The sequence below is a fragment of the Cynoglossus semilaevis genome, chromosome 12 (genome assembly GCF_000523025.1).
Source record: "Cynoglossus semilaevis isolate Cse_v1.0 chromosome 12, Cse_v1.0, whole genome shotgun sequence".
Taxonomy (NCBI): domain Eukaryota; kingdom Metazoa; phylum Chordata; class Actinopteri; order Pleuronectiformes; family Cynoglossidae; genus Cynoglossus; species Cynoglossus semilaevis.
The window spans coordinates 6,792,123-6,802,704 of record NC_024318.1 but is presented as its reverse complement, the minus strand read 5'-3'; the positions used below and the strand labels follow the sequence as shown (position 1 = coordinate 6,802,704).

At 41.2% G+C, this 10,582-nt stretch overlaps 1 protein-coding gene across 1 annotated transcript in view; it reads right to left on the bottom strand.

Moving 5' to 3' along the window:
* chrm3a (cholinergic receptor, muscarinic 3a) overlaps nucleotides 1-9,579 on the bottom strand; it is a 72,095-nt gene extending 62,516 nt beyond the window's left edge. Inside the window, exons 1-2 of the mRNA XM_017037040.2 lie at nucleotides 9,325-9,579; nucleotides 1,109-1,449 (exon numbers count right to left, since the gene is read on the bottom strand). The gene's annotated coding sequence lies outside the window, so the exon portion shown is untranslated. The remainder of the gene's footprint in view (nucleotides 1-1,108; nucleotides 1,450-9,324) is intronic.
* Nucleotides 9,580-10,582: the final 1,003 nt, after the last annotated feature.

The following is a 10,582-nucleotide window of genomic DNA, read 5'->3' as shown; positions in this document are numbered from 1 at the left end:
CTCCTCCTCCTCCTCCTCCCCCTCCAGGCAGACAATGGAAAGTCACAATCATCTAAACACATTCCCATCCCACCTTTGACAGACTAGTAACGGAGCGTGGCACGAACCTGAACGGCGCCGTTCCCCAACAGTGGCTGCTGTTGATATATTGATATGAAAACATGCCGGTCCTGTTGATATATGCAACGCAATAAAATCTTCAACTATTAAGCATTGGAGGCAGGTTGTGATTCATATACGAGTGCCCTGTTGTCAAACTACCACCGCGGCTCCTGCGAATGAAAGACTGCAGCTGGGGGAGTAAATGGAAAATATTTGCACCAGGGTACAGATGCCATTCCCTCTGCTCTTTCTCATTATCCAGCCCAATGTCAAAGTACCCCCAGGTCAGGGAGAGGGAACATTCCATCACAGTGCCATCTTTGGACTGTACAGGACAGGACTGTTATTGTACCATTCACAAAAAATTAAAAAAATTAAAAAAAAATAATTAGAAAAAATAAAAATAAAAATTCCAGCCACAGTGAATACTACAGTGATGCAGCAACAAATACATATTTTTACGCACCACGCAGAAAAAAAACCCCAAAACATTTTGTGCCAAAAAAAAAAAAACCCAAAACATTTTGTGCCGAACTGACCTTTTGGTCAACCACGTTTGTTTTTCCTTTAACATTTAACAAGTGTGCGTCTGTTCTGGAACTTTTCTTGACATGAGGAGACAAGATGTAATAAGTGGAGGTTTGAGTGAAGGAGCCTTGGTCAACCGAGCCGAGCTGAGCTGAGCTGAGCTGAGCTGAGCGGGCGCACAAGTACAGCTGCGCAGACAGGGATGCTGAGTGAGGCGGCACTTCCAACATGTCAAATAAATAATAAAAAAATCTAAAACATCGTATTCGAACCTAAAACTGTGACATTATAATGCGATGTGATTTTTTTTGAGTGCACACAGCAAAGATCTGCAACTTCAAAACGCTGCGTTTCGCAGCCAAAACGCAGCAGCTTTGGATCGTTCTACTAGAACAAAACGGGAATTATATTCAAATAAAATAAAAAGTTTATTATATAAATGTAAAAACTTAAAGTTGCCTGCTTGGTCCAGACTTACCTCATAGGATTTACCGATTCGGAGAAGAGCAGCTGAAGTAGATGATGAGACCAGGACAATCCTGTCCAAACTTGTCCTGGATCCACGTGCGGAGCAGCACAGCCGCGGAACGACGCCAGTCCAATCCGGTCATATGTGACTGTCTAACGGTCCACGGTTTAACGAGAGCTCGGTCGCCTTCCACAGTCACCGACCCGCAGATTAAACGTGAGGAGAGCCGTGGGATCTCCGAGGAAAGTCACTGCGTCAGGATTGGCTGGAGCAGTCGTGACGCACCGGCAGGTGGCACACCCGGCGAACGAAGGCGTCCAGAATCATTCAGAGGTAAGAGAGCGTCGGTGCTGCGAACGAACATACAGGGAGAGAGACAGACGTAGAGAAATCCTGAATATCCACTGCCTTTTTTTAATCACCCAGGAGCTGAGTCATTTTCCCAGTTGTTTCCTCGCAGCCTCATCAAAGCTTAATGCTGTTTTATCTGGCGAGAGATTTTATTAGCCTCAAAGACCCAGCCTTGTTTCCCAATCCCTGAATTGGAAATAAACACGAGTTCCTGCATGTATTTATCATTGCAAGAATTCGAATTCTATTCAAAATAATCCACATTTTTAATTTTTTTGGATTTGTATAAAAACATGGAAAAATTAAAAGGAGCCCCATATTTAATAGTTGTTAATAAATTCATAAATAAAATAATTGGAAGTGACCAAAATTTGGTGGGAAAAGGGTGGACGGGCAACAGCGGAGGTTGCAAACACAAATGTGTTGTGACACATGCCAGTGTGTGATTGGGCGAGTTTTTATACAAACACATAAACAGTGACGGCAGTAACGAAGGTCTGTCTGCAGACACTGGAGAAATGAAGCCTCCGTCACAGCTTCCTGTTCAGACCCACCGTAGACCCCGGGAACCGCATTAACAATTCCCAGAGCGCCAGGCGATAATTCTATGTAAATGTGAAACCCACTAGAATGTTGTGCTGACTTCCTTCATTAGTGATTTCTGTTCTTATCCCCGATGCCTGGCAGGTTATCTGACTCTGCGTCCGTGTGTACTTTCCTAGAAGTGGCTCGTGTGGAGACTGAATCTGAGCATCTGGATGCTCTTAGTGCTCAAGTGTGTGTCGGAGAGAGGGTGTGTGTGTGTGTGTGTGTATTACAAAATGCATCTTATAAGAAGCAGGATGAAAATAACAGTGGATCTGGTTTGTTGATTTTTGTGAAGTTCTGGTTCATTTAATCCAACGTTCTCTCACCTACAGCCACAGGGAACTGTATATTCAATTCATGTTGCACTGATGTGATGTTAAAATAATGAATAAATAATTAAATAGACTCAATAAAACATAATCGAGGGATATAGGCTAGATCACAATATGAGTTAAACGCCGACCCCGTGAACGGTTCAAATCCATCACACCTAAGTCCAATTTCTGACTCTCAAAACTGACTCAAAAATGCCGCTATATATGTGAGAAACATATACTGTCAAATAATCAGGAATTTGTGTACTAACCACCCATTTGTACTTTTCTTCCACTCCTGACTTCCCCATACACCCCTGAGGTTCGAGTCATCATAAAAATAGCTTCCTTTCTTTGACGTAAGCGTGTTTCCTATTTGAGAAAAACTGAGGAAAAGCATTTTCCCCTAATTTGTACCAAAAAAAAAATCAGTGCCATCTGTGGAAAACAGTACTGTCAAAAACACACAAAAAATTGTGTTATTACAAATTATTAATATAAACTGAGCACATTCATGGCATGCACCACCACATGTACTTTTCTGCCACAGGGCTAAAAGAGTTCCCTGACAGACTTGAAAAAAGAAGCAGCGGGTGAAGTAGATCAAAAAGATTTCTTGTGTAGATTGAGTGACAGTGCCTTTCTGAATACTGGTCTTGAGGTGTGTAATCTCACCCGTTACAGGATTTATAAAGTTTGATCTCATCCTAACGTAAACTGATTCAAATCTGAAAGAAAATCCTCCTCACAAGACAAACATCAAAACTGGATTTTATTCTAATCATAGCCTACGTTACAAACATCAAAACTGGATTTTATTCTATTCATAGCCTACATTGTTTGTGAGTTTGTGAAAAAAAAAATCCTCACATGATGCAATGACCTCTGAATGTTCACGGACACTTCAACAACAACCTTGATCACAGGCGTCAGTGTCGTCTTCACTGTCATTTCCGTCCTTCGGCGATTCTCAAGCAGAATTCACAAACGCACAGAGTCACTTTGTTTTTCCCCGAAGAACTTCTACGCCATACAGCCTGTCAACAGGATCCAGGCATGACAGCACTTCAGACTGAAGTCTGCTACACAGAGAATCCACCAGCATATTCACCATTACCATGCAAGTCATGCTTTATCAGCCCCACTACAAACTTTAGAGACAGGCAGTAGTGACTGGAAGCACCGCAGGGTTTTCTCTGCCGTCTTTTGTGTCATAAACTGAATAATTTATAAAAATGTGCTCATGGTTCTCGTAGAGGGAGAGAGAGAGAGAGAGAGCTCCAAGGAGGAACATGACCCCATTATGGAATGTATTTATTTATATTTGTAATGCATGAACAAAAACTAATCTGTCCGTGTTGGTTAAACACAGCATTGGAAAAAAAAATATTGCTCAGCAAATGGGTGACGGAGTGGAAGGAGATTATAAATAGTAATGGGAAAAAAAAATTAAAAATGTCTTGGAAGAAGTTCATAAAGACATTAAAAAAATGCAAGCAATGACATGAAAGTGTCAACTAAAGAGTTCCAGCACTGATTCCCCAATAACACACCACACATCCATTCACTGTATACTTGCTCTAATACTCATTCCACACACGTTGTTTACCAGTACCATCCACATGCTGTGGGTGACAGACTCAAGGTGAAGACTCATTATAATGCTGTTACACAGTCTCCAAAATGGAGTCTGATTTTTGTTTTTTTGTTTTTTTTTAAATCACATTTAGATCAAATTAAAAGTAATTCTAACTGAAAAGCCGACCTGGTTTTTTTTTTTAAGGTAACGGTGAGAAGTCAAATACAAACCAGACGCTGCTAAACCAACAACACACAAAGTCTCCAGAGAAGCGTTTCACCCTCTTCCTCCGTCTCCTGTCACCGGTCGGCTGCGATTCACTCAGAACAAAAGTGGGATTATTCAGGGCTCTTAATTATGCACAGGCTAATTAATTATCACTATCAGTGGTATGGAACATCATTTTAGATTAAGAACCTGAACCTAATTATCTTTTGACCTCCCATTCTCCCATCGCTGAGCTCCTCAGGAAGGATACAACCAACATATGACAGGCATCAACATGAATGTCATGCATTGCTGCTGTACAAAAAAAGTAAAAAAAAAAAAAAAAAATCTGTAGAATTTGGCAAGAAATGGCGAGTTTGCTCCTGTTCATCCTGCCGAAAAAATGCAAAGGATAGAGCAAAGCTTTTCCACGCTCGAGGAACCTTACCGGCACAGCTCAGAGATTCTGGCACATTGGCTTGGATTAATTCCTCCCTTTAGCCACACATCCAACAAATTACACAAAGTGCAACAAAGCATTATTTGTGTCAGTGTACCGCGGACAGCTCCGATATATTGCCTTGTTTCCCCTTCCTTGGTCCCAGATGCACTGCTTTCCTAATGATTTACCAACTGTGCACCTGGTGCACAGAAGAATCTCCGAGCTTTCATAAAAGACAGAAATACAGAGTGGGATTTACTGGCCACTTTTCAGGACAAGGGCCCTCAAGGGGGCGTGTGTGCAGTTGTGATAAGAAATAAGCTAGGATAGTGAGAGAAAAAGAATTAGGGAAATGGAAGTGGAAAAAAAGGACGTTGCTAGTTTTGTTTATTGATGTTTACGTGATGTCTTTGAACATCGTCCAGTTCAAGCTCCGACTGACCAATCAGGCTGAACAACGGTCCAAAATGAATGCATTAGTCACTTTATCAGGTTAAAAAAAAAGTTGCAAAATTAAAGTAAAATTTATCTCCACTATCCGTCAACTTATCGTTGCTTTAATACACTATTGATACACACGTTATTTGCACACACTGTGGGTAAAATGTTTTTCTCAATCAGCCACACAGTACAGTACAGCTACATGCTGTTATTTGTCTTTTTGTTATGTTAGCGATGTACAGAAAAATATTCCTTTTATTGTCGAATCATCTCAATTAATCATAATTAATTGATAATTATAATTATTATTCACAATTGTGACTAATCCACAGCTATCCTGTGATTAATCAGATGAAAAATCTTCAAGATGAGACAGCCCTAATAAAAAAAATAAAGTATAAAATTACTATCAAATCCGTGCTCACCATAAAGTTTGATCTTAGATTGCAAAAATGTTTAATCTTTTTACAATCCGTTGTTAACTTCCACTGACTGGTGATAAGTCTCCACACTGAAGAAGAACCACATCTGGCCTTGGTTGTTAAACTCTTATTAGCTTTTCATGCAGGACTAATCAGCATCATCCCAGCTGGGAGTGTGGGATAATGTAGGATCAAACTGTGTTGATGGATGGAGAAACACAGCTCCAGTAACATTCATCATCGTCCCCCGCGGAGACATTGTCAAAAACAACATATCTGTCCTTGGTTATATTTGTTTTTAACACAGACTGAATATCTTTGCTAGCTTCTCCACTTAGCATCACTGATCACGTCTTTTCTCTGGTTTAGTTCTCTTTTACAGTTTACAAATTACAAACCAATCTCCCTTTTCATTTTAGCAAATCAAATGCTACGTATAATAATTGTCATTAGCAAGAATTCTTCCCTCTCCTTGTATTTTCTAACTTTTCCTTTCTGATTCAGTAGATGTCAGTATTACAACAATAGGGATACAGAGCTACCGATGAGACCGCACAAAAACGAGACGATGCTATAGGGTACAGTTAGCTTAGCCTAGGATTGCTAGGAAAGGTATTACACCTGATATTCTCAGAATAAAAAAAAAACACCCTTTTCACTCAATTGCTGAATGCTGGAAGGCTTTTTTCAGACAAACTCTTTGTGGACAGAATCTTCTGCCAGGCATTGACAGTCGACTCCTAACTGCATGTTTGGTTTTTCCTTGTCTGTCTGACAGTTCTTCCCTGACACCTGACCCAACTCTCCAGCAGGCAGTGATGAGAGTTGACAGCCTCACTTTTCTCTCCGTCTCAACTTTTACTGATACATTCAGGAACCAAAGAAATCCAGAGAGCGATCTGTGGATTTCTCTCTATTGAAACTTGAAACAGTTGTGGTCTGAGTGGTTCAAATTCATTCATTTCTACCTCGTGAATAGCTCCATCACGGGCCGTGGTCATCAGTCTGGGCTGATTCGTGCTGATCAAACCCACTTGTTCGTGATTGTCGAGCATTGTCTTCATGTCTGTATTTCTATATCATTCGTGCATTTGACAATCAGGAAGCTGTTGATGAGATCGACGGTGGTGAAAATGAACCCGCTGTAGAAAACTGACCTGGGCTAATTGTATTCATTTTAAAGCAGGTGTGTCAAACATACGGCCTGCAGGCCAAAAGCGGTCCGTGTCAAACATACAGCCTGCAGGCCAAAAGCGGTCCATTAGAGTGTCTAATCCGGCCCGCTTGATTTTTGAAAATATAAATAAACGCACAAACACTTTATGTTCAGGTTTTTTTTTTTCATTAAATAGGAATAAATGGTGTTGACCATTTTTAAAATGGTTAATATGAAAGAAAAGTTTGCATTACTTTCAATAAAAGGACTGAAAAAATGCTTATTTATATTTAGGCTTAAAATATATTTGCCATACATTTACTGCAGCAGGTTTTAACACTCATCTGAGTTTCAAGTGTTTCCTGATTATCGTAAATGTCTTGAAAACGAACACCTCTCAGTAGCGGTGTGTGTGTGTGTGTGTATTTGTGTGCACACCCTTAGATAAACACTATGACTAAACACACAGGGTGAAACGCTGTTTGTTGCACCTCATTAGAAGGAGGACGGGTTGTGACAGCAGTCTGCTCCCGCTAAATTGAGCCGGGTAGAGAACCAATTAGTGATGCTAAAATTCTCATCCCCTCCTGTGCCAATCATCATAACGCAATTTCATCTGACAAATTAAGCCCAATTGACAATGGCAATTAGAGTGACTAAAAAGAGGAAGTAGGCGTCCCACCACAGGGGACGGGGATGTTAGGAGCTACAGTATATGATCAGTGGGGTTTTTTTCCCTTTATATAATATCATCAACTGCCCCAAATGTGAGTCATTAACTTTGAGACACGGTGTGATCGGAGTTCTGTCTGTGCACAGAGAGAACGGCAAAAGCAGCAGTGGAACAGAAAACATCAGCAAACTGAAATGGTTCCACTGGAGACAACGGTTGAGGCAACGATCTGTCTGTCCACACACCGTTGGGCTTTTTCTGCTACAAACACTATCTAGATAAGAGACCCAAGTGTGTGTTGGAGGTCAGGTTGCGGTTCGGGGGGGCGCGGAGGAATCCCACCAGAGTCGAACACTGACATTAAGAGGCAAGTGTTCAGAACAGATAGTCAGGGATCGATAAAAGCCTCAATGATCGTGCGGAGACTCTAGCGTGAGATAAGACATCGTTATCTGGTCGGACGTGGCAGCGGACCAGACTCGGTGTTGATGACTCGTCAGCTGCTGCTGTGCTTCGAGGAGCCAATGCCTCTACGGTGATTTGTAAGTGAGTGGGGGGAGGGGCATGGGGGACAGTGGGGGATACTCCAAACTGTTTGTGTGCTTGGTGTGACGCCAAACAGTGTTGGTGGACAGCTGCCTGTGGAATGACAAACGGCCACGATAAGGACGGCAACTTGACTCACGTCAAAGATACTCTCTGTAGTACGAATGGTGGTATTCTGTGTTTGTTAGCAGCTGCTACGGCTAATGTGTCGTAGTACTATAATCCCTCAGAGCAAAACTAAAAAAAAACAATCTGTCTCTTTCCTGAGAACCTTTCTCTTCTTTTTCTATTAAAATACTTGTGTGGAAAAGTAAGGAAAATGACAAGTATCTTCATGTTCATATGAAACCCAGACTGGTTTCTCCATCAACGGAGTCGGAGAGATTAGAGAGGAGCAGAGTCCCAGATGTTGAAGCTGTCACACTCACTGTCTGCTGCACTCACTCTGCCTCTTCTCCTCACTCTGCCGTCAGAATATGACGATAGTGTCAGGCAACAGGCATAAAGGCTCGCTAGGCTAACAGCTACAGGGAACAGAACATTGAGTTCAATGGTGACGACGGAGTCTTATCGGAGCCACACAATGTTCTCGGAGTCGAACATCACATAACGTCCCTGTAAAAGCACCCGCAGGGCAATAAATATTGAAACTTTTCTCCCGCGCTCCTTTCCAGAAATGTACAACAATTTGAGGCTGCAGTTTCACTATTCATAACCACAAATCCCTGCATGGAGAACGAGTATTAAAAAGCTCAGGGCCATTTGGGGTAAATGCTGAAAAAGGCTGAGTGGGAGCATGAAAGTGTTTGGAGTGGTAGTTTAAAAGACATCTACCTGCACTGCTTTCTATTTACTGAGGTTTTAATGGTAGTAATTCAATTTCAATTCCCCTCCTTACATCACTGTGAGTGTTGATGTTGTGGAGTCAAAATGATATCAATTCCATATGAAAAACACACATCTATAGTGTCTTCCAGAAAGTTCCTGAACAGACAGACCCAGACACTCAGTGATCAGCGTCTTTTGCACCTGGACTCAGTGGTGAACGACGTGTACTGCAGTACTGTCAGGCAGGAAGTTCAGGGTTCAAGGTTCTTCTGGACTCAGTCTATTCAGATAACGTAGCTTTTTCTCTTGCGTTTCTGCTTCAAGGATGGACAGGCGGCATAGTAGCCACCAGAGGATTTTAATATGGTCAAAATTATACATTTCACCTAATGCAGTGGTTCTTAAACAATGGCACGTGTACCAGTAGTGGTACTTAAGCCTGTTCTAGTGGCCGGCAGTGAAACTGAGTTTCTTTTTTTTAAACTGTTTTGGCAAAATAATCACAAAAAGTAAAGGCCTCAACACACTGGCTTGATATACTTCCATTTACTGTAGTCAACTGAACAGTGTTGGGTTTATATATGTTTATATATATTTATATATGTTTATATATGTTTATATGTATAACCCACTGATCTAACAGGTCATCAAGCTTAATCACAGTCAGTTCTTTCTCACCTTGGCTGTAACCCGTGGTGTAGTCTTGAATTTCCTTGGTCTTTTATCTCCAGAATGTGTCGACACTGGAGGATTACAGTTTCCTTCTAGCTCCAAATTTAAATCTTCTCCTCTGTGGCAAATTTTCTTCCTTTTTCTCACCTATTTTCTTTTTTAAAACCAGTCAATTATTTTTTTCAGTATTTTTCTGTCTCTGTTAAATCTCCTATTTGGCCCATTTTCTCTGAGTCAGAGCAGCTTCCAAACAATGATGCACACCTTGATGTGGAGTTGTAATCACTGGAGGCCACGCCCCCTGTGGTCGGACACAGACTTGGAGCCTGAGAATGATTCGATCCAAGAAAACTTGAATTATTAACTGAAAAAAAATATGTGCAGATAAAATACTGCAGCCAGAATACTTCACTGTCTGACAGTGTATTTAAAGGGTTAGTGACAGATGTATTTTATAGTGGTTTATTTTGTATAAAGAATAATCAATAATAAAAAAAAAACAAAGTTTTGTTTTCATTCCAGAAAACTGTCAATGTCTCGAATGGAATTTAATTAAATAAATCTACACAAAAAATGTAATGCTCTCCTCAGCCTGAGGGGGGCCACAAGTGCAGTAAGTGTTGGCTGTTTGATGAAAGTCCAACATCCATTAACCTTCAGTTATGATAAATACGCCTTCCTAAATAAAACATTCATTCTCACTGAGCCTTCACAGGTAGGTTAAGTCGACCTCAGAGCCACGACGAGCTGCAGGAATAAACTGTAATCACTTCAGCTGCCAATTGAGAAGATTATATTGCGGCCACACGGCAGCTGATTAGCGCCATCTTTAATTCAAGGCCGTTAACATTAACCCTGAATCCTGCCTTCACCATATGTGCGTGGAACTAATTTGTTTCCAGACGTTAGTGTGTCTGCCTTCCCACTAATGTCACACATTGGATTTATTTATTTTTTATGTTTGAGTGACTGAAATGTCAAGGTCGCCCTCTGATGGACATACAAATCTGACACACTGTATAACGGCCGTGCATTAGCAATCACTGGTGCTGCACAGACGCAGTACCAGTGATTGACCACATCATACTACAGTATAAATCCATAAACAGCCAGTCTCTCTCTCTCTTTATAATTTATTGGTGCGATGACAGGATTCAGACTACAACCAGGGATCAAAACACGTCATTATCACCCAAGACCGTGGTCCTAAACCTTGACCCCAGAGAAAACAAGGCAAGATATTACCAGTCAGTCAGTCACTAAA